The sequence below is a fragment of the Haematobia irritans genome, chromosome 3, assembly GCF_050003625.1.
Source record: "Haematobia irritans isolate KBUSLIRL chromosome 3, ASM5000362v1, whole genome shotgun sequence".
Lineage (NCBI taxonomy): Eukaryota > Metazoa > Arthropoda > Insecta > Diptera > Muscidae > Haematobia > Haematobia irritans.
The window spans coordinates 123,920,886-123,946,995 of NC_134399.1; the positions used below are offsets into that span (position 1 = coordinate 123,920,886).

Sequence of the window (26,110 nt, forward strand, 5' to 3'; positions counted from 1 at the left end):
GCTCTATTAACCATGTTCCTTAATCTATATCTGTCCATAAAGCTCGAAAAATAATTGTATAATTAGATATAATGCATTTGGACGTCAATTGCCTGTTTCGGTATCAGGCTAACATGTAATGAAATAATATTTTGAGAAAATTTTCTATGGAAATAAAATTGTGAAAAAATTTTCTATACAAATAAAATTATGAAAAAATTTTCTATACAAATAAAATTTTGAGAAAATTTTCTATAGAAATAAAATTTTGAGAAAATTTTCTATTTGACAAAATTTTCTATAGAAATTAAATGATGAGTAAATTTTCTATAAAAATAAAATTTTGCCAAATTTTCTATAGAAACAAAATTTTGACAAAATTTTCTATAGAATTGAAATGTTGACAAAATTTTCTATAGAAATAAAATTTTGAGATAATTTTCATAGAAATAAATTTTTTACAAAATTCTCTATAGAAATAAAATTTTGACAAAATTATAGAAATAAAATTTTGACAAAATTTTCTGTAGAAAAAAAAGCTTAAAAAAATTTCTGCAGAAATAAAATTTTGACAAAGTTTTTTTTATAGATATAAAATTTTTAGAAAAATTTCTATAGAAATAAAATTTTGACAAAATTTTCTATAGAAATAAAATTTTGACAACATTTTCTATAGAAATAAAATTTTAACAAAATTTTCTATAGAAATAAAATTTTGACAAAATTTTCTATAGAAATAAAATTTTGACAAAATTTTCTGAAGAAATAAAATTTTGACAAAATTTTCTACAGAAATAAAATTTTGAGAACTTTTTCTAAGAAATTAAATTTTGACAAAATTTTCGATAGAAATAAAATGTTGACAAAATTTTCGATAGAAATAAAATGTTGACAAAATGTTCTATAGAAATATAATGTTGACAAAACTTTCTATAGAAATAATATTTTTAGAAAATTTTCTATAGAAATAAAATTATGACATAATTTTCTATAGAACTAAAAGCTTGAGAAAAATTTCTGTAGAAATAAAATTTTGAGAACATTTGCTATAAAAATAAAATGTTGACAAACTTTTCTATAGAAATACAATTTTGACGAAATTTTCTATAGAAATAAAATTGTGCTAAATAAGATTTTTTGTTTAGTATTTTTTGGTAAAATTTACTCCAAATTTTGATAGATTATTTTTGGCTTGTATGACAACGGTACGAATTTATTAAAAGCTTAAACCATATTCTGTGGAGAACAAGAAGAAAATGAGTATAAATTATTTCTTATAAAAAATTGCAAATAGTTTAAAATTCGGGGTTGATTAAATATAGCAAATAGACAGCACTTACTGGTTTCACCCAATTTTATTAAAGAAACTCCCCTAGTTTCCTTTTCAATGTATAGAAATAGATAAGGTTCTCCATCGTATACATGTGTTAACGAATTATATATTCTCACTCTCTTTACTCAAAATATGAAACTGGAAATGTTGAAAAATTTTTTAATATCATCCTCAACAAACCACTGTGCAATGTAATTGAATGAATGAAACTTGAATTGGATGCATCCAAGTGGTCAGAATGGAGGATGTTGTGACCATAAATCATTTGGTTTATATTTTACGTTTTGTCTCAACAGTCTTGGGATGTTTTTTTTTTGGTTATTGTTTAAAGATTTTCGAAATGAAGTTGAAGGTTAATGTACAACACTTGTTAATACCGGTAGATTGTCAGACAGAAAATCATTGCTAAAATGATGTTCATGGTTATGGTCAACAAGAAGAACAATTCCAATTACAGTAAAGACATTTCGGTATCAAGGACGATTTAAAATAGTATATCACTATAAATTTAAAACCAATGACACTTAACATCGCAACATACAATCAAAGTTACTAAAATTTAAAACGTTTTGGTAACAATTTCCATAACATTTTTAAAGAAAATTATTACCCCCATAGACATTAGTTAGTAAATATAGAATTATTACCAATTACCTTTGCTTAATGTCAGTTTTCTTTAATTCTTGCCTAATGGCAGAATTAAAGAAAAAAAACTGGGTTTTTTTTCTTAGTACCACGATTTAAACACACAGATTTTACTTTATCGATAAATTTCAAATTTTAGGTTTGGTTTGCAATTTTTTTTTGTGATTTTTATTTGTCTCTTATTTTATTGGGGCGCCCGACAAGCACCACCTAAAATTGACGTTGCATGTAAGAATTTCAATCGACAATACGCCTTTTAGGTGTTGAAAATTATAACAATTTTAAGAAATCGAACAAAAACTAAAAATGAGATACACGCCAAAACACACTTTTCGAATTGTACAGCCAATAATCAAATTGTCCTCTAATGGAATATCATCGAGACTATGGGAAAATTTGAATGCTTTCGACCGAAATGAAGTAATTTATGAGACTGTTTGCCACAACATATTTTTTGTTTGGAGGTTGAGCCAAAAACTTCAAGCATTGTAAATTTATGGCAATATGATATGGTTTTTGTTTCTATTTGTTTGGCAAAGTCAAAAAAAAAAAAAAAAAAACAAGCGCCCAAAATTTAACAATACTTGCAAATATACAAAAAATGTTCTATGACCCAAATCGAAATTTGCAGCAAAAGTTACACAATAAAAACAGTCAAAGAAGAAAAAAAAACAAAATCAAAATCAAAAATGAAAAATGAAAAACCTGACCAACAAATTATATGTGATCTGGTGAGTGTCAGGGTTCGGAAAACATAATTTTGCTGGGTAGGTTGAAGATGGCCTCTAAGGAAAAACAAGTATATACGGCCGTAAGTTCGGCCCGGCCGAAGCTTATGTACCCTCCACCATGGATTGCGTAGAAACTTCTACTGAAGCCGATGGCAAGGTATCTTAAAACTTCCTAACGCCGTAATATATACCACGTAGTCCATACGTGGTATATATTAAATTAAAAAAGGCCGATTAAATACGTATATAATTAAGTTTAAAATTTCTATAGAAATAAAATTTTGACAAAATAAAATTTTGACATTTTCTCTAAAAGTAAAATTTTGACAAAATTTTCTATAGAAATAAAATTTGGAAAAAATTTTCTATAGAAATAAAATTTTCACAAAATTTTGTATAGAAATAAAATTTTGACAAAATTTTCTATAGAAATAAAATTTTGACAAAATTTTCTATAGAAATAAAATTTTGACAAAATTTTCTATAGAAATAAAATTTTGAAAAAATTTTCTTTAGAAATAACATTTTGACAATGTTTTCTATAAAAATAAAATTTTGGTAGATTATTTTTGGCTCGAGTGGCAACCATGAATATGAACCGATATGGACCAATTTCTGTATTATTGGGGATCGGCTATATATAACTATAGACCGATATGGACCAATTTTGGCATGGTTATTAGGCCTTATACTAACACAACGTTGCAAATTTCAACCGGATCGGATGAATTTTGCTCCTCCAAGAGGCTCCGGAGATCAAATCTGGGGAACGGTTTATATGGGGGCTATATATAATTATGGACCGATATGGACCAATTCTTGAATGGTTGTTAGAGACCATATACTAACACCACGTACCAAATTTCAACCGGATCGGATGAATTTTGCTCCCCTAAGAGGCTCCGGAGGTCAAATCTGGGGATCGGCTTATATGGGGGATATATATAATTATGGGACTATGTGGACAAATTTTTGCAAGGTTGTTAGAGACTATAACTAACACCGTTTACCAAATTTCAGCAGGATCGGATGAAATTTGGTTCTCTTAGAGGCTCCGCAAACCAAATCGGGGGATCGGTTTATATGGGGGCTATATGTAATTATGGACCGATATGGACCAATTTTTGCATGGTTGTTAGGAACCATATACTTACACCATGTACCAAATTTCAGCCGGATCGGATGAAATTTGCTTCTCTTAGAGGCCTCGCAAGCCAAATTTGGGGGTCCGTTTATATGGGGGCTATACGTAAAAGTGGACCGATATGGACCAAGTTTTGCGTGGTTGTTAGAGACTATATATTAATACCATGTACCAAATTTCAGCCGGATCGGATGAAATTTGCTTCTCTTAGAGCAATCGCAAGCCAAATTTGGGGGTCCGTTTATATGGGGGCTATACGTAAAAGTGGACCGATATGGACCAGTTTTTGCATGGTTGTTAGAGACCATATACTAACACCATGTACCAAATTTCAGCCGGATCGGATGAAATTTGATTCTCTTAGAGCAATCGCAAGCCAAATTTGGGGGTCCATTTATATGGGGGCTATACGTAAAAGTGGACCGATATGGCCCATTTGCAATACCATCCGACCGACATCAATAACAACTACTTGTGCCAAGTTTCAAGTCGATAGCTTGTTTCACCACGACCCAGAATATATATACTTTATGGGGTCTTAGAGCAATATTTCGATGTGTTACAAACGGAATGACAAAGTTAATATACCCCCATCCTATGGTGGAGGGTATAAAAAAACGTTACTCAATTTTTATACCCGCCACCATAGAATGGTGATGGGGGTATAATAAGTTTGTCATTCCGTTTGTAACACATCGAAATATAGATTTCCTACTGTATAAAGTATATATATTCTTGATCAGGGAGAAATTCTAAGACGATATAACCATGTCCGTCCGTCTGTCTGTCTGTTGTAATCACGCTACAGTCTTCAATAATGCAGCTATCGTCCTGAAATTTGGTACAGATTCGTTTTTTGTTTGCAGGCAGGTCAAGTTCGAAGATGGGCTATATCGGTCTAGGTTTTGATATAGCCCCCATATAAATCGACCACCCGGTTTGGGGTCTTGGGCTTCTAGAAACTGTATTTTCTATCCGATATGTCCGAAATTTGAAATCAAGAGGTATTCTAAAACCACAAATAAGTGTGTCGAAAATGGTGTTTGTCGGTCCATAGTTTGGTATAGCCCTCATATAGACCGACCTCCCGATTTTACTTCTTGGGCTTCTAAAACCCGTATTTTCAATCCGATTTGCCTAAAATTAGAAATCTCGAGGTCTTTTAGGGCCACAAATAGGTGTGCCGAAAATGGTGTTTGTCGGTCCATATTTTGGTATAGCCCCCATATAGACCGATATCCGAATTTACTTCTTGGGCGTCTAGAAACTGTATTTTCTATCCGATATGTCCGAAATTTGAAATCAAGAGGTATTCTAAGACCACAAATAAGTGTGTCGAAAATGGGGTCTATCGGTCCATGTTTTGGTATAGCCCCCATTTAGAGCGATCTCCCGATTTTACTTCTTGAGCTTCTAGAAACCGTTTTTTTGCCTGAAATTTGAAATCTAGCGGTATTTTAGGACCGTAAATATGTGTGCCGAATATGGTGTGCATTGGTCTACGGTTTGCTATGGCCCCCATATATACCGATTTCCTGTGTTTACTTCTTGAGCTTAGAAAGCTTAGTTTTTTATCCAATTTGCCTAAATTTGAAAATGAGAAATGAGATTTTTAGAAAATGGTGTGCATCGGTCCATATTCTGTTGTAGCCTCTATATAGACCGATCTTGCGAGTTTACTTCTTGGGCTTCTGTAAACCGTAATTTTTATTCAAGTTGCCTGAAATTTAAAATCTAGAGGTTGTTTAGGGTCGTAAAATCGGCAGCTATATCTAAATCTGAACCGATTTTTCCAAAACCAATAGCGATTGTCTCTGCCCCCAAGAAACGGCCCTATGCCAAATTTGAGGACGATCGGACTTCAATTGCGAGCTGTACTTTGTGCACAAAATTACATATACAGACAGACGGACAGACAGACAGACAAACAGACAGACAGACGGACATAGCTAAATCGACTCAGAATTTAATTCTAAGCCGATCGGTATACTAAAAGATGGGTCTATGACCACTATTTCTTGGCGTTATGCACAAACTGTATCACAGTAGTGGTGAAGGGTATAAATATGGTACAAGCAGTTGAGACAATTGTGCCCTTAAGCATTTTTAATTTTAAATCCTTTCGGCTATGCCGTTTTTGGTTTGGAATTTCCAGTCACTCCTTTTAGGGAAAATATAAGCAGTTTCAGAGAGCAGATTCATGATAAGCATTAAAAGATTTTGTAAAATAATTTTGAAAAAAAAAACAACTGAATTATGCATAAGCGAAAATCTAATGAGAACCCATGTGAAAAACTGATCACCACATACGCTATAAAAATCCATTAAAAAAATTATATATTTAAATGTATCTGTGGCAAAATATTCGTATTATCAATTGCAAAGAAATAAGCCAGACATGAAAAATGCATTATAAAAAAAAATAAACAATGGCCAAAACAAAGAACATGATTTGCATGCCACATTTGTATGTTCGATATATGGTTGGCCATGTTCAAAATCACAGCCCAACAAATTTTTTAGTAACTACACCTTAACCATCTACCTACTACCTGTTGTTGAATGGACTCGTTATTTGGTTGTTTTGGTTAAATGCCAGTGAATTTGGAACATTGCACAAATCTAACTAATTACAGTTATTTATTTGTTTGAAAAAAAAAAAAAACTTTTTGGTTTTTGTTTGTCAAATATGTTGGCTTTCTAATTTAACAACGAAATAACATATCAGGGTTTGATATGAATGACAAATCTGTGAATTGTATAATAATAGTGAACTTTATACTAGAATCATTACAGAAAACATTTGGAGAAGTAATAGCTAAAATGGGTCAATTGACAAAAGCTCGGGCTGACACATAGATAGTGGTACTAAAATAAAATTTGAATTTCGCACAAAATAGTTTAGAGTTTCCTCAAATTTGTCAAATTTGGAATTTGGAAGATTTTGCGGTATTTTATGTCCACAAAAAGTAGTGTGAAACACCATTCCTACTCTCCTTAAAAAGGGGAGCTCAATTGTCATTGAGCTAAATATAGAATCAGACAGCACTCATTCATAAGAGAGAAGTTCACTGTGCCGCCGTCGCCTTCCCACAGATGGTAGAATTCTACCAAAAATGATAGACATTTTATTGTTTGGTAGATTGGTAGAACTCTTTACACCGAAAAAAAAGTTTACTATTGTTTACGAAAAATGAACTAACCCATAGTAAGAATGACCATGATTTGGCGCCAAAGATTTTTTTCATCTAGATAAGTTCATGATTTTCTTATAAATAAGTTTATGTATTGCATCGTATTTTAGTTCATTCTTACTACGCTGTGGGAAGAATGTACTTACATTCATTCAAAATATTCCTGCTATCCGGAAAAATGAACAAGTTTTTGGGAATCCTATATTTAGAAATTGGTTTCAAATAAACTGTTTATCAGTATAATTTTCAAAGAAGTAAATAAATTGAGGAATTAAAGGTACAACAAGCCTTTATACAACTAAGAAATTTTTCGTACAATATAAGACAATTTTTCATAACTACCAGTATTTTATTTCAAAAAATTATTATTATATTACATAAAACTATGGCTTATGATATACAATAAAAGAAATGTTTTTATTCGTACGATGTATGCTGTTACTTTTCGGTAGTTAGTAATTGCTTCTTCAAAAGAGTAATATTCTATGTTAGTAGAATGAAACTAATTAATATCAATTTCCATTTTCTATCCATATGAAAGATATATGCCATAAGTTGCTATTTTCATTTCATTTTTGTCCAATTTCACCGATTTCGCTAGTTTTTGCTGTGTGGATTTGCGTCATAAGCCTCTGAAGTTAAAAAGGTATATAAAATATAAAAATATTATCAAATTCTATGGTATTTTGATCTTTAACTTACAAGAGAATTTTCTTAGAGCAAATAGGGATATCAGCTTAGTTAGCATTAAACAGTAAGAAGATTCCAAAAAATACCATTAGATTTGCTGTCATCCTGCAAATGAAAATTATTTTTAATAAATAGAAATTTTGGCTTTATTACAAATGGACGAAAAACTTACCACATTGAAAAAAATCATCCAATTACTACATTAGTAGAATCATATCCATGCACAAATGGGACATTTTTGAAATCCTTCTCAGAATATAAATGAAATAAAAATATTATAAAATTAGATATAATTTCCACTTGTCAATATAGCATTTAGTATTTATGGTGGATATTAAGTTCGAGTTTAGTGGCTAAAATCCCAATTTTTCATGAATAGTTTTCTTTAGAAATACATGGGAACAAAATTGAACCGTTTTTGTGTTCATTTAAAATTTATATCAAATTTTTAGTAATTTGAGGTCGCTGAATCCAAATTTACACTTGTTTTTTTAAGAGCTCGACTTTTTGAGATATACGGTTATGTTCAAAATTAAGGCACTTCCGTTATATATATTGGAATAACTTGAAAACAATTCATAATATTAAATTAAAAAACAGCGTTCTACATAAGCTTAAAAACGATTTTCTGTTCTTAATCGTGTAATCCATTTAAAGAATATAAACTTAATAAAAAACTTGTTTCGAGCTATTCTCCATCAAGTTATATTTAAATTTGCATCGAAGGCGTATAATTTTATACTTTTCTTACTGATTTATTTCTGATTTTAGCACCTAAACTCGAACTTAGTACACACCTTAAGGACTCGCTATAACATAAAAATATAGACTCAAAAAATTGTACTGTGATCCAGATGTAGAGTAAATATAGATCATTTTATTACCACTCATTATGAATATTTTTATGTAAACCAATTTAAAACCGCACTAATTTTAAATTATTAATAGAAATATACAGTTTCTTAATATGTGATTTATTTTAGAGTTATTTATTTTTTATCAATATAAAGTGTTTTTGTTTTCTCTAACATCACACCATTCACTTATCAGTTTCTAAAATGTTACGAAATAAATGTATTTTTATTAATAAACACAAATACCGCACGCAAGCGCACCACGTGTGCGCTTCATAAATGCATCAACAGAACTGAATGCACCAATAAAACTCAAAGACACAAATAGTCATAAAGGACACATATGTAAAGAAAAACAACTCCACACACACATGATCCCTCTCTGATCTCGCTATTGTAACAAAACAACTATCACCACAAAAGATACCAACAACACACATTCCATAACATCATCGCAATAACAAACACAAACAAAAAAAAAAAGATGATGCAATAATTTCATAATTTCTTCTCACTTCAATTTCCAGTATCACGTTTATTGATTAGTTGGTATTCTATCTATAGGATAAGGTAAAATATTCAAAATTTACGAGGAATCCATAAAAAATTATATACACCTGTCGAGGATTAAATTAACTACTTTTTATTCTACTTTATCTAAAATTTTCAATGTGAGGAAATATACTCCAACTTATAGTAAAAACCGAAATAAGCTGTAGGAAGCCGCCATACGAATCGGTACTGTGGTTAAGTTAATTTTTACTACAAAAATTTTTTTCCATACAAAAATTTTTCTTAGTAAATTGTCCACATTTCGTAGTAAGATTTTTATATTGCCTATGTCTTTTTATAATACAATCAACGATGCATTAACTATTGTATTGGAAATTTATTTAAGGAAAAATCCGTCCCATTTCGTAGTTAGTGAACTAAAAAACATTTACTGAAGTTTTATAAGTTTTCCTTTAGCTAAGTTAATTTTCGCAGTGGTTACGAAAAATGAACTATATTACAGTAAATTTTTTGAACTATGTGGAAGTTAAACTGGTCCTAAAATTAACAAGACACCTTTTTTTCTGTGTATGTTTCGGCAGATTTTGCAAAATATTCCTCTTCAATTAAGAGCTACAAAATTTCCCAAAAAAAAAAATTTGTTACAAAATTTTCTATAGAAATAAAATTTTGAAAAAAATTTCTATAGAAATAAAATTTTGACAAAATTTTCTATAGAAATAAAATTTTGACAACATTTTCTATAGAAATAAAATTTTGAAAAAAATTTCTATAGAAATAAAATTTTGACAAAATTTCCTATACAAATAAAATTTTGACAAATTTTTTTTTTGATAGAAATAAAATTTTGATTACATTTTTTATACAAATAAAAATTTTGACAAAATTTTTTATAGAAATCAAAAATTGAGAAAATGTAGTTAGATTTTGCAAAATATTCTTCTCCAATTGAGCTAAATATAGAATCAGACAGCACTCATTCATAAGAGAGAAGTTCACTGTCATCGCCGTTCCCACAGATGGTAGATTTCTACCAAAAATGATAGACATTTTATTGTTTGGTAGATTGGTAGAATTCATTATGTTTCGGCAGATTTTGCAAAATATTCCTCTTCAATTAAGAGGTACAAAATTTCCAAACAAAATTTTCTATAGAAATAAAATTTTGACAAAATTTTCTATAGAAATAAAATTTTGACAAATATTTTTATAGATTTAAAATTTTGACAAAATTTTCTATAGAAATAAAATTTTGACAAAATTTTCTATAGAAATAAAATTTTGACAAAATTTTCTATAGAAATAAAATTTTGACAAAATTTTCTATAGAAATAAAATTTTGACAAAATTTTCTATCGAAATAAAATTTTGACAAAATTTTTTATGGAAATAAAATTTTGAAAAAAATGTCTATAGAAATAAAATTTTGACAAAATTTTTTATAGACATAAAAAATTGAGAAAATTTAGTTAGATTTTGCAAAATATTCCTCTCCAATTGAGCTAAATATAGAATCAGACAGCACTCATTCATAAGAGAGAAGTTCACTGTGATCGCCGTTCCACAGATGGTAGAATTCTACCAAAAATGATAGACATGTTATTGTTTGGTAGATTGGTAGAATTCTACCAAAAATGATAGACATTTTATTGTTTGGTAGATTGGTAGAATTCTTTATGTTTCGGCAGATTTTGCAAAATATTCCTCTTCAATTAAGAGGTACAAAATTTCCAAAAAAAAAAATTTTTTGACAAAATTTTCTATAGAAATAAAATTTTGACAAAATTTTCTATAGAAATAAAATTTTGACAAAATTTTCTAGAGAAATAAAATTTTGACAAAATTTTCTATAGAAATAAAATTTTGATAAAAATTTCTATAGAAATAAAATGTTGACAAAATTTTCTATAGAAATAGCATTTTGTCAAAATAAAACTTTTGACAAAATTTTCTATAGAAATAAAATTTTGACAACATTTTCTATAGAAATAAAATTTTGACAAAATTTTCTATAGAAATAAAATGTTGACAAAAATTTCTATAGAAATAAAATTTTGAAAAAAAAAATCTATACAAATAAAATTTTGACAAAATTTTCTATAGAAATAAATTTGTGACAAAATTTTTTAAAGAAATAAAATTTTGACAAAATTTTCTATAGAAATAAAATTTTGACAAAATTTTCTATAGAAATAAAATTTTCACAAAATTTTCTATAGAAATAAAAAAATGAGAAAATTTAGTTAGACTTTGCAAACTAGTCCTCTCCAACTAAGAAGTACAAAATTGTCTATAGAAATAACATTTTGATAAAATTGTCTATAGAAATAAAATTTTGACAAAATTTTCAGTAGAAGTAAAATTTTGACAACATTTTCTATGGAAATACATTTTTGGAAAAAAAATTTGGGAAATTTTATTTTGAGGGCCCTAACGCTAATTTATTACTTTACCCAGCTAGTTAAAGACATTTTTCTACAATTGCGAAATCAATTCGTGAGGACTCGGGCCTAAATGTTGTCCTCTCTCCAGTGCTCATCACTGATTTGGACAATATATCGAATCAATATTGAAATGATGAAGATGGTTCACATTCATAATTATCTACCACCCAATTTTATTACTTGAGTTTTTAGAAATAAATTTTCGTCCATACACGCAGAGAAGGAATATGATCACCTCAAACATGTTTTAAGAGAAAAATGTTATTTTTGTATGGTGAACATGTAACATGTTTGTCACTAAAATATTATTTTCTCGTCAAATATAACCTGCTTGCCGAAATAAAATACATGATTTCCGAGAAAATAACGTGGTTGCGAAAACCATGTTATATGGTCACCAACCAAAAATAACATTTTGCTCTTAAAACATGTTTGAGGTGATCATATTCCTTCTCTGGGTGTAAATACATGGTGAACAAACTAGCATTTTCATTTTTTGAATATTGGGAAGACAATCACCGATCTCCTGGTGTTGAGGTTCAAAATCTGGATCTTAGTGCAGCACGCAAGTTGGCCTGAGAATATATTTTTTTTATTTTTAAAATTTTTAAATAATTACCGATTTTCTATCGTAGAGCCTATTTCTTTATTTTTTCATGAAAATTTATCAAACAAGTTTTGGGGATTTTTGTGGGGAATTTTGATTTAAATTGGGGATTTTTGGGTGACAAAAGCGTCATAAATTGGGGAAAAGACCAAAAAAAAAAAAAAAAATACTGGCAATACTGGTGGATTCAGACATATTCATGGAGAATGCAGGAGCCGATGATTAAGAGGCAAACGACGCGGACGTGTATCCCAATTCGGTTAATGAATGTGTAGTGTGTAGTAGAGGTTTGCGTATAACACCAAATTCTAGTGACACGCGTGATTCACGCGTGAAACACAAAATTTAAAGCAACTTTCGTGTATGTGCGTGAATAGGACTAAAATAAATATGTCGTGCGTGATCGTAAGTGAGAAATAAAATCGGTTCGTGAATAAAAATTCTGCAAAATCACGATCATGAAAGATTTAATTCATACTCGTATGTTAACTGAAATTAATTTAGCTCTTGAACTATATTCTATATTCTATTTTTGAATTTTGTTACCTTTGCTGATTTCACTTTGGAAAATGTCGTAAATCACGTGAATTGTCGTGAATCGTGCGTGAGTGTGAGTCTTTAAAAGTAGTTCGTGCGTGAGCGTGAGAGAGTACTGGTTTTCATTTCGTGAATGTGCGTGAGCGTGCTTGAATAAACATTTTGCTTCGTGAATGTGCGTGAGTGTAAGTGAAATTTTACTCACGCGCACACCCCTAGTGTAGGGAGAAGACTCCTTATGCCATGCAGATATTTGTAGTGAATGTCAAATGAGTCTCCTGGCTGATAGTATGTCAAATGGATTGGATAGGTACGACTGTCCATTGTTTTTACGGATTAAGTCTCTAAAATATTGGGGATATTTTTCATTTTGCGTCTTAGGGATTTATTTCATTTTTTTGGGTATAATTTCATAAAATAATTTGGGCATTTATTTTATAATGAAATAAGTCCCCAATATTGGCAACTTTTTCATTTTGGGGACTTATTTCTCGGAGCCACTTGCTTAATATAGCCCCCATATAAATCGGTCTCCCGATTTAACTTTTTGAGGATATACACAGAAACAAAAGTCTGTTATAAAACTAATGCTAAAATGAAGTAATATTTATTGCAAACATTTTATTTTGTTTTAGTTCATTTTTAAAATTTTGTAAGAAATTTTCCCCAGTCCAACGTTTTTTTTTATTCCAAGTATGTCTCAAAAATTTTATGAACTAAACGGCAGTAAAAATTTAATCGCATACAAATTAGTTCATTTCTAACTAAAACAGAAGATGTTGTTCGTACACTTCTCAAAAATAGTTCATCAGCGTGGTTAAAATAGAAATGATCTGACGCTTAAGATTTTTACTTTATTTTTAGTTCATTTTTTCTTTTCGAGGAAGATGAATTTCGTAAATGGTAATTAAAAATCCAAAAATATCGGAAAATTTTCGTTAATTTAATTAATCTCAAAATTTGGAATACAATTTAGTTCAATTTTCACGAGATAGTTCATTTTCACATTATGGGTTTACTTTTTACTTTTTTTCTTTATAAAAAACGCAATTACCATGCAAATTGCTTGAAACTAGAAGTAAAATTTCCCAATTTTGATGCTCATGCTCATTCAAGGACTGAGCCAAAAATCTACAGAATTTGATCTAAAATCACTGAAAGAATCTGAACAAATTTCCTGAAGGGATTATATTTGATCAAATTCATGTGAATTTTTATATTTTTTCAAATATCCCGTTTTTTAGCAATTACTATATTATCCATAGTGGTGAGTATTTAGGATTCGGCAAGGCCAAAATTACTGCTAAATATAACTTTTAATTCATTATTGTTAGATATCCTTAAAAAAGACGCATATGTAAATTTGACGGCTGTCGGATTGGTAAGAGTAGTTGATGAGTTATATCATTTGGAGGTAGTCAACCTCAGGTTTAAGGATCACCACTTCTTTATTCACTGAAAATTTATCCCGAGCGAGCAATGCAATGGAGATGCGTAGAAATTCAAAATCCATTCATGGAATTTTTTCATAGTTCTAACTGACTTCTAACATGGTACATTATATTGGTTCACTTCGAGATGAGATTAAAACAAGTATATACGGCCGTAAGTTCGGCCAGGCCGAAGCTTATGTACCCTCCACCATGGATTGCGTAGAAACTTCTTCTAAACACTGCCATCCACAATCGAATTACTTAAGTTGCGGTAACGCTTGCCGATGGCAAAGTATATTAAAACCTCCTAACACCATCTTCTAAATTGTATGTAAGCCCATACGTGGTATATATTAAATCAAAAATGATCGACCAAATACGTATATAATTCAGTTTGACAAAATTTTCTATAGAAATAAAATTTTGACATAATTTTCTAAAGAAATAATATTTTAACAAAATTTTCTATAGAAATAAAATTTTGACAAAATTTTCGATAGAAATAAAATGTTGACAAAATTTTCTATAGAAATAAAATTTTGACATAATTTTCTATAGAAATAAAATTTTGACAAAATTCTCTATAGCAATAAAATTTTGACAAAATTTTCTATAGAAATAAAATTGTGACAAAATTTTCCATAGAAATAAAATTTTGGTAGATTATTTTTGGCTCGAGTGGCAACCATGATTATGAACCGAATAAAATTCTAACAAAATTTTCTATAGAAATAAAATTTTTACAAAATTTTCTATAGAAATAAAATTTTTACAAAATTTTCTATAGAAATAAAATTTTGACAAAAGTTTCTATAGAAACAAAATTTTGGTAGATTATTTTTGGCTCGAGTGGCAACCATGATTATGAACCGATATGGACCAATTTTTGTGTGATTGGAGATCAGCTATATATAACTATAGACCGATATGGACCAATTTTGGTATGGTTGTTAGCGGCCATATACCAACACTACGTTCCAAATTTGAACCGAATCGGATGAATTTTGCTCCTCCAAGAGACTCCGGAGGTCAAATCTGGAGAACGTTTTATATGGGGGCTATATATAATTATGGACCGATATGGACCAATTCTGGCACGGTTGTTAAAGATCATATACTAACACCATGCTCCAACTTAAAACCGGATTGGATGAAATTTGCTTCTCTTGAAGACTTTGCAAGCCAAATCTGGGGATCGGTTTATATGGGGGCTATATATAATTATGGACCGATGTGGACCAATTTTTGCACGGTTATTAGAGGCCATATACCAACACCATGTACTAAAATTCAGCCGGATCGGACGAAATTTGCTTCTCTTTGAGGCTCCGCAAGCCAAATCTGGGGATCGGTTTATATGGGGGCTATATATAATTATGGACCGATGTGAACCAATTTTCGCATGGTTGTTAGAGACCATATACTAACACCATGTACCAAATTTCAGCCAGATCGGATGAAATTTGCTTCTCTTAGAGGCTCCGCAAGCCAAATCGGGGGATCGGTTTATATGGGGGCTATATATAATTATGGACCGATGTGGACCAATTTTTGCATGGTTGTTAGAGACCACATACCAACACCATATACCAAATTTCAGCCGGATCGGATAAAATATGCTTCTGTTAGAGGCTCCACAAGCCAAATCTGAGGGTCCCTTTATATGGGGGCTATACGTAAAAGTGGACCGATATGGCCCATTTTCAATACCATCCGACCTACATCGATAACAACTACTTGTGCCAAGTTTCAAGTCGATAGCTTGTTTCGTTCGGAAGTTAGCGTGATTTCAACAGACGGACGGACGGACGGACGGACATGCTTACATCGACTCAGAATTTCACCACGACCCAGAATGTATATACTTTATGGGGTCTTAGAGCAATATTTCGATGTGTTACAAACGGAATGACAAAGTTAATATACCCCCATCCTATGATGGAGGGTATAAAAATTTGGCATTTGCTTTACATGGGAGTGCCAAAGTTTATGGAATGTAAAAGTTGCCGAAAAGACTTAGGAATCTCTTCTGTCACAATAATGATGTGACAATGATTTAATGTTCAATTCATTTAAAATTCAATTTCGGTGTAATTATTCCCACAATGACTTATGTATGTCTATGTCTAGATAGGTGATTCAAAATACTGTAAACAATTATTCGAACCATATTCGATGATCTATTTGAAAGTAAGTCAACACAAATTTTTTCAAACATATATACAAATGGAAATAACATATATATTGTGCCATTACAAATCAGTAACATATCAATTGGCTCCATAACCATTTATGTATATGACACCTTAATACCATTTCGACCATAGCAATTATCTGTCACCATGGTGGTATTTCATTTTTTTCCTTTTCTCTCTAAAGACTGAGTGTCAAAACTTTCAATGAGATACCGGAATAAATGTCGATAAACTACATGTTAAGAGGGTTGATACACACCCGAATTGCAATCACCGCAGATACATGAATGATCATTGTTCATATCAGTTCTATATAGTTTTTGTTCTCCATTTCCATTAGAGAAGTGAACGCGAATAACTTCAATGGAACAAACAAATCAACCTTCAGCAATGGGCGACTTATCAATTTAGCAGAATACTATGTTGGTATCGACGACATGCATTTCTGCATACGATCCAATGTCCAATGAATGCTCCATATTGTCCCCCATTGCAGTTGGATGTTGGTGACAATGGATAATTTATTTATTCTTTTAAACAAATCAATTGACAGCAACGATAATCTTAAGACCAAATAGAGTTAAATGCTTGTTACAAATAGCAATCATTTGCATTTTTTACATTAAACTATGTAGATTCTTGCATAACGCCTTAGATAAACAATAATTACGATATTTTATAGAATAGCATGTGTCATGATTTGGTCTTATAAATTAAGGTAGAGGGTGGAAGGTACGAAGTGTATCACAACAAAGTCTTCGAAGTCCATATATGCAATTATTGAGTATGATACTAAACACAATTCCAAACATGTAGTTGATAGTTTTATATCGATTTGATTCCATTTTTGAACGTTGCTTGAAATTCCAGTCGATTTGATTCCATTCCAAACAAGTGGAGCATACAAAATTTGTTAAAATCGATTTGTGTGGGCCCAATCTTTAAAAATCACATCCAAAGTTCAGAGGATCTGGAAGTCATCTCTGGGATCGACTTATATGGGTGATATATATACTTATGCTTTGATGTGGGACAATTTTTGTATGGTTTTTAGAGGACATATATGTTAGGTTAGGTGGCAGCCCGATGTATCAGGCTCACTTAGATTATTCAGTCCATTGTGATACCACATTGGTGAACTTCTCTCTTATCACTGAGTGCTACCTGATTCCATGTTAAGCTCAATGACAAGGGACCTCCTTTTTATAGCCGAGTCCGAAGGGCGTTCCACATTACAGTGAAACCACTTAGGGAAGCTTTGAAACCCTCAGAAATGTCACCAGCATTACTGAGGTGGGATAATCCACCGCTGGAAAACTTTTTGGTGTTCGGTCGAAGCAGGAATCGAACCCACGACCTTGTGTATGCAAGGCTGGCATGCTAACCATTGCACCACGGTGGCTCCCTAGAGAACATATACATACATCACATACCAAATAGTAGTCGCATTGGATGAAATATGCCGAGAGGTTCCGGAAGTCAAATCAGGGGGTCGGTTTATATGGTGACTATATCTAAAAGTGGGCCGATATAGCGCATTTGCAATGCCATCCGACCTACAATAATAAAAAACTACCTGTACAAAGTTTAAAATCGATAGCTTGCTTCCTTCGGAAGAAAGCGTAATTTCAACAGATGGACGAACGGCTAGATATCGCTAGAAATAAAATGCTGACAACATTTTCTATTGACAAATAAAATGTTGACAAAATTTTCTATAGAAATAAAATTTTGACAAAATGTTATATAGAAATAAAATGATGACAAAATTGTCTATAGAAATAAAATTTTAAATTAAAACCATTCATTGGCTAAACTACATGTGTAGCTTAACCAACGGAGGAAAAGTATGCTTGTCAAATTTATTTGGGCAAAGCCCTATAGACTGCAAGATGGTTGGATTTACAGCTACTTCGGAATTACCACATTCCTCATCAGCATCCTCTACTTGCAGCAAAACCTTCAATCAATTATCAGAATAACGGAAAAAAAATTGCTTAGGCAGTAGCCGACTATCAAAACCTTTTTTCGGGGGGTTCAAGTGTAGTTCACTTTGGGTTGAGTGAATTACTCGAATTTATTCTGATAATTGGTTGATGGTTTTGCTGCTAGTAGAGGATGTTGATATGGTATGTGGTAATTCCGAAACAATGTATCCAACCATCTTGCAGTCTATAGGGCTTTGTCCAAATAAATTTGAGAAGCATACTTTTCCTCTGTTGGTTAAGCCACACTTTTAGTTTAACCAATGTATGGTTTTATGCTGAAATCAAAAACAACAATAATGATTGAAGAGTAAACCAACAATAACAAACAAAACGAAATACAATTTTGACAAAATTTTCTATGCAAAAAAAATTTAATAACATTTTCTATAGAAATAAATTTTTGAAAAAATTTCTATAGAAGTAAAATTTTGAGAAAATTTTCCGTAGAAATAAAATTTTTAGAAAATTTTCTATAGAAATAAAATTAGGAGAACATTTTCTATAGAAATAACATTTTAACAAAATATTCTATGGGAATCAAATTTTTACAAAATGTTCTAAGAAATAAAATTTTTACAAAATTTTCTATAGAAATAGAATTTTGAGAAAATTTTCTATAGAAATAAAATTTAGAGAACTTTTCTATAGAAATAAAATTTTAACAACATTTTCTTAGAAATATAATTTTGACAAATTATCTATAGAAATAAAATGTTAACGAATTATTCTATAGAGATAAAATTTTGACAAAATATCCTATAGACATGCAATTTTTACCAAATTTTCTACTAAATATCATTTTTACAAAACTTTTTATAGCGATAAAATTTTGACAAAATTTTCTACAGAAATAAAATTTTGACAAAATTTTCTATAGAAATAAAATTTTGACAAATTTTTTTTATAGAAATAACATTTTGAGAAGCTTTTCTATATAAATGAAATTTTAACAAAATTTTCTTTAGAAATAAAATGTTGACAAAATTATCTATAGAAATAAAATGTTGACAAAATTTTCTATATAAATGAAATTTTAACAAAATTTTCTTAAAAAATAATTTTTTTAGAAAATTTTTTATAGAAATAAAATGTTGACAAAATTTTGTATAGAAATAAAGTTTTGATACAATGTTCTATAGAAAAAAAAAACGACAATGGAAATAAATTTTTGAAAAAATTTCTACAGAAATACAATTTTGAAAAAATTTTCTATAGAAATAAAATTTTAACAAAATAAAATTTTATCATAATATTCTATACAAATAACATTTTGATTAAATTTTTTCATAGAAATAACATTTTGGCAAAAGAAAATTATATAGAATAAATGAAATTTTGACAAAGTCTTCTATAGAAATGAAATTTTAACAAAATTTTCTATAGAAACGAAATTTTAACAAAATATTCAAGAGAAGTGAAATTTTAACAACATTTTCTATAGAAATGAAATTTTAATGAAATTTTCTATAGAAATAAAATTTTGACAAAATTTTCTATAGAAATAAAATTTTGACAAAATTTTCTATAGAAATAAAATCTTGACAAAATTTTCTATAGAAATAAAATTTTGACAAAATTTTCTATAGAAATAAAATTTTGACAAAATTTTCTATAGAAAAAAAAAAAACAACAATAGAAATAAATTTTTGAAAAAATTCTCCATAGAAATATAATTTTGAAAAAATTTTCTATAGAAATAAAATTTGACAAAATGTTCTATACAAATAAAATTTTAAATAATATTCTATAGAAATAACATTTGGATAATTTTTTAACAAAATTTTCTATAGAAATAAAATTTTGACAAAATTTTCTGTAGAAATAAAATTTTGACAAAATTTTCTATAGAAATAACATTTTGACAAAATTTTCTATAGAAATAACATTTTGACAAAATTTCTATAGAAATAAAATTTTGACAAAATTTTCTATAGAAGTTTAATTTTGAGAAAATTTTCTATAGAAATAACATTTTTACAAAATTTTGTATAGAAATAAAGTTTTGATAAAATTTTCTATAGAAAAAAAAGACAATAGAAATAAATTTTTGAAAAAAAAATCTATAGAAATACAATTTCGAAAAAATTTTCTATATAAATAAAATTTTGACAAAATTTTCTATAGAAATAAAATTTTAACAAAATTTTCTATACAAATAAAATTGTATCATAATATTCTATAGAAATAACATTTTGATAAAATTTTTTCAAAGAAATAAAATTTTAACAAAAAATTTATATAGAATTAATAAAATTTTGACAAAAGTATCTATAGAAATGAAATTTTAACAAAATTTTCTATAGAAATAACATTTTGACAAAATTTTGTATAGAAATAACATTTTGACAAAAGTTTCTATAGAAATAAAATTTTGACAAAATTTTCTATAGAAATAAAATGTTGACAAAATTTTCTATAGAAATAAAATTTTGACAAAATTTTCTAAAGAAATAAAAATTTTCTATAGAAGTTTAATTTTGAGAAAATGTTCTATAGAAGTTAAATTTTGACAAAATTTTCTATAGAAATAACATTTTGAGAAAATTTTCTATAGAAATAAAATTTTGACAAAATTTTCTAAATAAATAAATTTTTGACAAAATTTTCTATAGAAGTTTAATTTTGAGAAAATTTTCTATAGAAGTTAAATTTTGACAAAATTTTCTATAGAAATAACGTTTTGCCAAAAGTTTGTATAGAAATGAAATTTTGATAAAATGTTCTATAAAAAATGTTTTATAAAAAAAAAAACCATAGAAATACAATTTTGAAAAAATTTTCTATAGAAATAAAATTTTGACAAAATTTTCTATAGAAATAAAATTTTGACAAAATTTTCTATAGAAATAACATTTTGACAAAATTTTCTATAGAAATAACGTTTTGACAAAAGTTTGTATAGAAATGAAATTTTGATAAAATGTTCTATAAAAAATGTTTTATAAAAAAAAAATCCATAGAAATACAATTTTGAAAAAATTTTCTTTAGAAATAAAATTTTGACAAAATGTTCTATATAAATAAAATTTTAACAAAGTTTTCTGTACAAATAAAATTTTAGCATAATATTCTATAGAAATAACATTTTGATAAGATTTCTTCAAAGTAATAAAATTTATATAGAATAAATAAAATTTTGACAAAAGTGAAATTGAAATTTTAACAAAATTTTCTATAGAAATGAAATTGTAACAAAATTTTCTATAGAAATAAAATTTTGACACAATTTTCTATAAAAATAAAGTTTTAACCAAATTTTCTATAGAAATAACATTTTGGTAAAAATGTTCTATAGGAAAAAAAAAAACAACAATAGAAATAAATTTTTGAAAAAAATTTCCATAGAAATACAATTTTGGAAAAAATCTATAGAAATAAAATTTTGACAAATTTTTCTACAGAAATAAAATTTTGACAAAATGTTCTATATAAATAAAATTTGAACAAAATTTTCTATACAAATAACATTTTAACATAATATTCTATAGAAATAACCTTTGGATAATTTGTTTCATAGAAATAAAATGTTGACAAAATTTTCTATAGAAATAAAATTTTGACAAAATTGTCTACAGAAATAAAACTTTTACAAAATTTTCTATATAAATAACATTTTGAGAAAAGTGTCTATAGAAATAACATTTTTATATTTTCTATAGAAATGAAATTTTATCAAAATTTTGTATAGAAATAAAATTTTGACTTTAAATAAAATTTTATTATATTACAATGTCAAATTTGAAAGATTTTTAAAATCGAACATATACTTCTTTGTTCCAAAAAAAAAAAAAAATAAAAATATATATGCTTACAGCGAAAAGCACATTATAAAAGATGGTTGTTTGTCTAAAATTTCGCTTGGGAGGATAACATTTTTTTCGTGTGTAAAATAATGAAGTTTCTATTTCATAACCCTCTGCAAACAACATTTATATGCCGTACATAAACGTTTTCCCTTCTCTATTTCAATTGGGTTTTACATTTCAATTAGTTTTCAAATTAGTTCAACACTCCTACCAATTTTCCTTTAAATGGTTTTGAAAAAACAAAAAAAAAAAAATGCAAATTGTGCTAATTTTATGCAACTATGTGTGGGTGTGGGGAAATTGCAATGAATTGATTTTATTGTCGTCTTTCACACCAAATCACGAATTGCATGTGATGTTGAAGGCTCAGGCGCATACGTATATTTGCATATGATTTCTTTCCTATTGCCAGTGTACCTGTTGAAATGAAAGGGAAGTCGAAGAAAAACAAATTTAATTTCTACATGGTGTCTGTAGCTTATCACACCGTGCCTGGTTAAACGGCATCAATTATACATATAAGTGTTTTCGTATTAATTTTGATTTAATTATAATCTTTGTAATGGCACGCAAACTCACAACACAGTTGTCAACAACCCCAGGAGAAATGTAATTTAAGATGACAAATGTATTCCACTTGAGAAATGTGATAGGTTCCGCATCATGCTATCGATTAGGGTGATAGTTTATTCTATTTAACTGTGAAATATTTTAAAATGCCGTTTATTTTATTGCCATATCATAATGTGAATGTAGAAAGAAAAACAAATTTTGTATAATAACAACAACCATTAAGTGAGATATTGAATCATTGAGTCACAAGAGAAAAAATCACGAAAGTTTTTCCATTTAAAGTCTTAATTGAGTTTTAAAAAATATTCAATTAAAAATTTAATTGATTCTAAAAATGTTTTAATTGAAACAAAAATCTATCACAAAAAATTATTAGTATCAATTAATTTTTTAATTGACGTTCAATAATTTTTTTAATTGAATCTATCATTTCTATGATGGAAGATATTTCAATTAAAAAAAATAATTGCATCAATTAATTTCGTGATTAAAGGTGGGTATTAAGTTCGAGTTTAGCCGCTAAAATCATAATTTTTTCACAATTACTTTTCTTTAATAATCCATTTTAAGGAATACAAACTTTATGAAAAATTTCTTTGGGCAGTTCCCCATCAAGTTATAATAAAATTTGCAACAAATATGTATAATTTTATGCCATTTTTAATGATTTAGTTTTCAGTTTAGCGGCTAAACTCGAACTTAATACTCACCTTAAGTCAGAATTTTTTTTGTGTGGTTAAATAATCAAAAATAGGCTATGATTTGTTTTGTGGATGTTGCATTTTTTAACTAAGAAAATGGGGTAGTAGGTAACGGATATAAGCACATCTCATATAAGAAAAAAACGCATAAAAGAACATTTTATTTAACACCATGTCCGGTTCCAAAGATTTTGGTATTGATTCCGAGCCAAAAAATCAGAGAATTCTAATAAGGATACATTTAAGACATAAATCTTTTTTATTTCAATTTTAATTTAAATTTCAAATTAAATCATCTCACTCCGCCAGATCTACACTAAAGACTATGGAAACTTGCATTAGCCAGCAAAGAAACATATGTCTAGTAAGGCTTGTGAGATTGGTATCTGGCGTTTTCTTTTCAACAGCTTCATAACCAATTCCTTAATCTTCATATATAAAATATTTATTTATACCATCCACCATAGGATGGGGGTATATTAACTTTGTCATTCCGTTTCGAAATATTGCTCTAAGACCGCATAAAGTATATATGTTATGGGTCGTGGTGAAATTCTCAGTCAATCTACACCGAAAAAAGTGAACTGTTTTATAGGAAGAATGAATTACCACGCACGAAAATTGAACTAAATTTTACTCCACATTTTGAGATTTCCACAAAGCGTTTTTAAAACCAGGAAATTTTAATGCCCTGTTGTACTTTTTAATTGCAGTTCACGAAATTACATCATCTCATAGAAGAAACAAATAACTAAAAGTAAAGAAGAAAATAATCATTGGCGCCAAATCATGACCATTTGAACCATACAGTAGAGGTGTGCACGTGACTCACGAAAATTTTCGTGATTCGTGCATTAGTCGTGAGTCACGCTCATGACAACAGCGTGAGTGTGCGTGAGCGTGATTAACAATACAAAATGTCGTGCGTGATCGTGAGTCACGAAAATAATATCTTCGTGAGTGTGCGTGAGTAACGAATTACACTCACGACAATATTTCTGCTCACCAACATAAAACGCTTAAGAGATAAATTCAATTACAATTCTAGTGACACCTGAGATGTTAAGAGTTTAATAACACTCTCGATTTTAATAATGCTCATGTTTTCAGACACTTCACGATATTTTTCGTGAGTCACGGTATTTTTGTGAGTCGCGACGTTTTCGTGCGTGAGAGTGTGTGAATCAAAATTTTCTTTTCGTGAGTGTGCGTGAGTCCTACCAAAAAATATCGTGCGTGAGTGTGCATGAGCGTGAGTAAACTATTACTCACGTGCACACCTCTACCATACAGTAGTTCATTCTTACTATTTTTGGGAATCGTACGAAAATGTTCATTGGTTTTAGTTCATATTGAACTTATGTGCAAGGTCATTGAACTTTATACTCACGTTTAGTTCATAAAATGTTTGAAACATACTTAAAAAAAAGTAAGATTTCATTAAGCTGTGGAAAATTTCGATAAAAATAATAAAATTTAACTACAAGCAAATAATTTTGTTTCCTATAAAAATAACTTAAATTTAGCGTTAGTTTAACTACGGAAATTTTTTTCTGTGTAAGCATGTCCGTCCGTCCGTCTGTTGAAATCACGCTAACTTCCGAACGAAACAAGCTATCGACTTGAAACTTGGCACAAGTAGTTGTTATTGATATAGGTCGGATGGTATTGCAAATGGGCCACTTTTACGTATAGCCCCCATATAAACCGACCCCCGGATTTGGCTTGCGGAACCTCTTAGAGAAGCAAATTTCATCCGATCCGGTTGAAATTTGGTACGTGGTGTTAGTGTATGGTCTCTGACTACCATGCAAAAATTGGCTTATATCGGTCCATAATTATATATAGCCCCCATATAAACCGATCCCCACATTTGATCTCCGGGGCCTCTTGGAGGAGCAAAATTCATCCCATCTGGTACGAAGTGTTAGTATATGGTCTTTAACAACCATGCTAGAATTGGTCCATATCAGTCTATAATGGCTGATACGTCCCCGGTCTGACACATAGATGGCGTTGCTAGTATTAAATGAATATTATTTTTATATAGTACCAACCTTCAAATGATTCGTGTCAAAATTTGACGTCTGTAAGTCAATTAGTTTGTGAGATAGAGCGTCTTTTGTGCAGCAACTTTTGTTATGTGAAAAAAATGAAAAAAAAGAATTTCGTGTTTTGATAAAATACTGTTTTCTGAAGGGGAAAAATACGGTGGAAGTAAACACTTGGCTTGATAATGAGTTTCCGGACTCTGCCCCAGGGAAATTAACAATAATTGATTGGTATGCAAATTCATTCAAGCGTGGTGAAATGAGCACGGAGGACGGTGAACGCAGTGGACGCCCGAAAGAGGTGGTTACCGACAAAAACATCAAAAAAATCCACAAAATGATTTTGAATGACCGTAAAATGAAGTTGATGGAGATAGCAGAGGCCTTAAAGATATCAAAGGAACGTTTTGGTCATATCATTAATCAATATTTGGATATGCGGAAGCTCTGTGCAAAATGGGTTCCGCGCGAGCTCACATTTGACCAAAAACAACAACGTGTTGATGATTCTGAGCGGTGTTTGCAGCTGTTAACTCGTAATACACCCGAGTTTTTCCGTCGATATGTGACAATGGATGAAACATGGCTCCATCCATGTCCATGGGTGGACAGCGACCGGGTTCACCGGTCTCCGAAGCGTGGAAAGACTCAAAAGTCCGCTGGCAAAGTAATGGCCTCTGTTTTTTGGGATG

At 29.4% G+C, this 26,110-nt stretch overlaps 1 protein-coding gene and 1 long non-coding RNA gene across 7 annotated transcripts in view; both read right to left on the reverse strand.

Annotated features, from left to right (window-relative positions):
- Positions 1-26,110, reverse strand: part of LOC142228862 (uncharacterized) — a 409,539-nt gene that overhangs the window by 32,104 nt on the left and 351,325 nt on the right. The gene's annotated exons all lie outside the window — the stretch shown is intronic.
- LOC142232205 (uncharacterized) lies at positions 7,416-7,972 on the reverse strand. Its single transcript, XR_012721057.1, has 3 exons — positions 7,889-7,972; positions 7,729-7,821; positions 7,416-7,658 (listed from the first exon to the last, which is right to left on the reverse strand). It is a non-coding gene; the product is annotated as an uncharacterized LOC142232205 (long non-coding RNA).